The sequence below is a fragment of the Colobus angolensis genome, unplaced genomic scaffold (assembly GCF_000951035.1).
Source record: "Colobus angolensis palliatus isolate OR3802 unplaced genomic scaffold, Cang.pa_1.0 Scaffold21, whole genome shotgun sequence".
NCBI lineage: Eukaryota > Metazoa > Chordata > Mammalia > Primates > Cercopithecidae > Colobus > Colobus angolensis.
In genome coordinates this window covers 4,793,970-4,799,600 of record NW_012115266.1, presented here as the reverse complement: position 1 = coordinate 4,799,600, position 5,631 = coordinate 4,793,970, and positions in this window count along the sequence as shown.

The following is a 5,631-nucleotide window of genomic DNA, read 5'->3' as shown; positions in this document are numbered from 1 at the left end:
AAGTGACTCTCCTTCCTCAGCCTCCTGAGTAGCTGGGATTGCAGGCGCCCGCTACCATGCCTGGCTAATTTCTGTATTTTTAGGAGAGACGGGGTTTCACCTTGTGGGCCAGGCTGGTCTCAAACTCCTGACCTCAGGTGATAAGCTCCCGCTTAGCCTTCCAAACTGTTGGGATTACAGGTGTGAGCCACCGCGTCCAGCCAACTTCTGAATTTTGAATCACATGAAAGCATTACCTCAGCCAGGCCCATTGGCTCACCCTTGTAATCCCAGCATTTTGGGAGGCCGAAGCAGATGAATTGCTTGAGCCCAGGAGTTCAAGACCAGCCTGGGCAAGATGGTGAAACCCCGTCTCTATAAAAAATACAAAAATTAGCTGAGCATGGTGGCATGTGCCTGTGGTCACAGCTACTCAGGAGGATTGCTTGGGCGCAGGAAGTTGAGGCTGCAGTGAGCAGTGATCACACCGCTGCATTCCAGCGATAGAGCAAGACCCTATCTCAAAAAGAGAAAAAGAAAGAGCATTACCTAATCAAAAAGTAATTATTTTTATTTATTTATTTATTTTTGAGATGGAGTCTCACTCTGTCGCCTAGGCTGGAGTGCAGTGGCACAGTCTTGGCTCACTGCAACCTCCACCTACCAGGCTCAAGTGATTCTCCTGCCTCAGCCTCCCGAGTAGCTGGGACTACAGGCGGGTGCCACCGCGCCTGGCTAATTTTTGTATTTTTAGTAGAGACAGGGTTTCACCATGTTGCCCGTGCTGGTCTCGAACTCTTAACCTCAGGTGATTCACCTGCCTTGGCCTCCCAAAGTGCTGGGATTACAGGCATGAGCCACTGCACTCGGCCTCAAAAAACAATTTAAATGAAAGAAAATGTAGTTCTGATGGCATTGTACCTGTACACACAGATCCTCGTTGCCTTTCCCACGGCATTTGGCAATTCTCATGAGTGATCACCTGCCTTTAGCTATTCTGCAATGGGCCCTTCATTCTCAGTGGCAAGTGACAGAAGCCCAACCCTAATTGTATAAAGCCAAAACTGGAATGTGTTGACTCGTAGAATGGAAACTGCTTCAGGCATGACTGGATCCAGCAGCACAGGCAATGTCATTGAGACTCATTCTCTTGGTGCTGTTTTCTTCTTTGTTGGCTTTATTCTTAGGTAGGCTCTCCCCTTAGGGTGGCAGAGCTGGCCACCAGCAGCTCTGACCTGGCATCTTGGCATTTGTGACCCTAACAGTCCCAGCAAGTTCCTGGGCTCTTTGATGTCATATGCCAGAGCCTTTCCCATGACTCAGATTGGCTAGGCACAGGACTCAAACCCACTTTTAGAGCTTGGGGGTGTGGGTTCAGTCACACTGGAGACTAGAAAACTGAGGGACAGTCAGAGTAAGAGATGGATGCCGGGCAGGGAATATAGTGCTTACCCACTACCCTTTTGCCCTGGCCTCTCTCCTATGCCATGGGCAACTGGACATCTCTTGTTTTCCGATCATACCATGACTTTACTTGCAATCCTCCTGGCCTTTGCCTTGCCAGGCCTCTGCCTGCTTCCTCTGGAATGTCCTTCCTTTTCTGTGCCTGAAAAACTCCTATTTGTCCATTTATGCCCTGTTCACATATCACCTTCTCCTTGAAGCCCTTCTCACTCTCCCATCTGCTTTCCCACCTGTAGCAGACAGATCTCATGGCTGTGCTCTTTGGTTTTTCATTCAATTCCCAGTCATTGGCTGAATCTGCTCCATGCTGGCCTGGGAAGGACAGAGGGCAGAATCAATTATTTGTTTCTCACGCAGGTTATCTGTTCCCCGAGGGCTGGGCCCAGTTTGGCCACCTGCGCCTTCTCTAGTCCAGCATAGCCCTAGGCACAGGAGCAATGCAAGCCTAGGTTTTCAGAATAAGGACAAGACACCTGGAAGCACAGCAAGTGTGGAAGACAGCCTCTGCTGACTCCACGATTTACTCCCGAGGACAAAATGACAGCTTTGGGGCTGGGACACTCCCAGAGGGCTCTGGGAGGAAGTGCTTGGGCTGGTCCCTGCTAGGACAAGGCTGTCACCACGCTGGAAACCCCCATAGCCCTGGGCCCGAGACCAAAATCCAGATGCAAAGGAAAGTCCCCCCAACAGGTCCTGCCACCCAACTCCCAAGGAGGGGTCCCAGGCAGAGGCAGCAGCTGGAGGTAACTCCCAGGGTGACCTCTCATCTCAAATCCCAGCCTGCAGTGGGTCACAGTTCTCCGAAGTGGGGTGAAGAGCGAGGAGGGCAGGGCTGGAGTTGGCAGGAGTCCAGGGGAGGAAGGAAGCAAGAAACAACCAAGGAAAAAATCCAACCCAGGTCTGGGGTTGGCTCAGGCCACAGGGCCCTGCAGGCTGAGCTCAGGCTGGGACGTCGGAAGCTGCCGAGGGTGGCTGAGCACCTTCTCAGGTCCCTGCCACCCTGCATCCTAGCAGAGGGACTGGGGCACCTCCAGAGACCCCTGTCACCTCTTAGCACCTCCCCTAGATGCACCCCCAAGATGCGCCTTCCCTAGATACCACCCTTTCCTGTGACTCTGCTCCCAGACCCTAGGTCCCTGTCATCTCATCTGCCTCCCAGGGTCCCGGGTTCCAGGTGGTGCGGCCATGGAGAGCTGGCTTCAGCCTCCCTGGGGGTAGGAGGGAGCTTCCCTGCTGGTCCCTCCAATCTGGCCAGCGTTGCGGGAGGGGGCTTCCAACTCCATCCCCCAGGTCCCACGGGGGTGCTATGGCCGCTGATGATGACAATTTCCAGGAAGGAGAGGCTGGGAGGGGAAGGAAGGGCTGAGTCAGTCCCTGTGTAGTGATCACAGTGGGGGAGGCGGCTGTGGGGTCGGTGGGGGAGCCTATTGGGCTCATCTCAGGACAAGGGAGAGGCTCCAGGCTGAGGAGAGGGAAGCCAAATACCCTACTCTGGATGTTTCTCCGTTGCGGCCTGCTCTGCCCCTCCCAAATGCCCCCCCCTTTTTTTTTTGTATTTTTTTTAGACGGAGTCACACAGTGTCCCCCAGGCTGGAGTGCAGTGGCCGGATCTCAGCTCACTGCAAGCTCTGCCTCCCGGGTTCACGCCATTCTCCTGCCTCAGAGTAGCTGGGACTACAGGCACCCACCACCACGCCCGGCTAATTTTTTGTATTTTTAGTAGAGATGGGGTTTCACTGTGTTAGCCAGGATAGTCTTGATCTCCTCACCTCATGATTGGCCTGCCTCGGCCTCCCAAAGTTTTGAGATTACAGGCGTGAGCCACTGAGCCCGGCCTTTTTTTGAGACAGAGTCTGCTCTGTCACCCAGGCTGGAGTGCAGTGGTGTGATCTTAGTCACTGCAACCTCCACCTCCCAGGCTCAAACAATTCTTCTGCCTCAGCCTCCCAAGTAGATGGGACTACAGGCGTGCGCCGCTACGCCTGGCTAATTTTTGTAATTTTAGTAGAGAGAGGGTTTCACCATGTTGGCCAGGCTGGTCTTGAACTCCTGACCTCAGTTGATCTGCCCACATCGGCCTCCCAAAGTGCTGGGATGACAGGTGTGAGCCACTGCACCCAGCCCCAGATGCCCTTTTGGATCCTTCCCCTGAGCTACCGGGGTGTCCAGGAGCCCTTCTGTCCAGGACAGTTCAGGCCCTGGCTGAGGCATCAGACCCTGGGGTCCAGACTGGGGGATGCAGCGCTTGACCTGAGTGTCTCTTGGGTCAAAAATGCAGGCCACGCTTCCCCGTGGCTCAGGCTATTCCAGCCTCCCTACCCACACCCCAGGCCCCTACATACAGCCTGAGAATGTGCACAAAAAAGCCAATTTTAGGAAGCAAAATCCTGTTTTATACATGGCCTTATGAATGGCAGGGCTCCCATGGTGGTGCTGGGTATACACACAAAGATCCTGTCCATTCAGCAGAACCTCCCCAGGGATTCCCTGGGCCCCAGCCAAGTGACAACCGCAGCTGTGAATGGGGAGAAAGAAGCGCCCTCCCTGCGTGCTTGCACAGCGCAGAACCCGGGGCCAGGCACCGATCACTTCTGCAATGTGGACTTGGTCAGGGCCCCTGCTCTGAATGACAGCAGGAGTGGATCGAACGGCAAGGGGACTGGCACTGGGCAGAACACTTCACATCCAGGTGGGTTGAAAAGAGTCCCCAGAGTGCAGGTAGCATTTCTAGTCCTGGTTGGAAGGCTGAGGGAGGAAAGCAGGGGCTTGCACCAGGTTTGGGGGCTCCGCTGCTCTCTACCCCTACTCGAGGGTCCCCTAATCACCCACCCAGCCCAGAACTTCTTCAAAGAGCTCCGGGTTGGTCCCCAGCTGTGTGTGGCCTTGGGTGAGTGGCTTTGTCTCTCCCTCTTCCATCCCTGTAATTTTGTTTTGTCCCCAGCTCTGAATGGAGCATCTGACACTTCCCTGACCCCTACCCCCCTCAATGGAGGACTCTCAGCAGATGGGCAGGGGATGGGGGCTTGGCCTCAGCCTCATTCCCACAGGCTCAGGTGGCTTCATCATTACAGCCATTCCAATCAAGCAGCACAGCCAGCTGGCCAGGCCCCAAAGCTCTTGTTCTAATGTTTCCGTGAAACCATGTCACCTGAGGGGCTGCGCATTCCCACGAACAAAATACGTGCACGTCCATCCCTTATCTGGTTTGGGACTTGCCTGAGCTGATGCTACTACCCCATATTACAGACAAGGAGGCTCCAAAAGAGAAAGTCCTTTGCCTGTGGTCACAGAGCAAAGCAGCAGCAGAGACAGCTCAGAACCTGACTGACGGCTCAGAGGCCAGGGCTCAAGGCACTGAGCTGCCCCTCCTCTCTGAGAGCTGCGTCCTGGGGATGGGCAGGAATGATGATTGTGAGGTTAGAAGCCTGAGAGGAGAAGGAGGGGCCAGAGCCCACAGCCTTGCCGCTTCTAGGCTCAGCAAATCACTGTCAGTGCCCTGAGCTTTAGTTTCCATCTGTAAAATGGGGATCGTGATTCAGGCTCTGGCCACGTCACTAGGCACCCCAGGAGGATGTAAGGAATTCAGGAACAAGAAGCGATGGGTAAAAGGCACAGGGCGGCCTGGGTGGACTGGCGCCTGGCAAAGCCTGATGGCAAGAATGGGGAGAGGCACACCCTTTACCCACCCCCACGACAGCTTGGCCCAGGGCCATCATCCCCACTTACTCAATGGTCCAGGCCTGTTTTCCTCCAACCTGCCAGGCCATTCCTGGCAGAATCCACCTGATCAATACTCCCTGCAGAGTTGAGGGCATGCTCAAGATTAAAACCTGAACTTCCCTGGATTCGTTTTCTATCACTGCTACAACAAATTATCAGACTAGGTGGCTTAAAACAACAGAAATTTGTGATCTTACAGTTCTATAGGTTAGAAGGTCAATGTGGGGCTGGGTGCAGTGGCTAATGCCTGTAATCCCAGCACTTTGGGAGGCCGAGGTGGGCAGATCACTTGAGGTGAGGAGTTCGAGACCAGCCTGGCCAACATGGTGAAACCTTATTTCCACTAAAAATACAAAAATTAGCCAGTCATGGTGGTGGGCGCCTGTAACCCCAGTTACTCAGGAGGCTGAGGCAGGAGAATCACTTGAACCCCCTCAGGAGGTGGAGGTTGCAGTGAGCCAAGGTTGC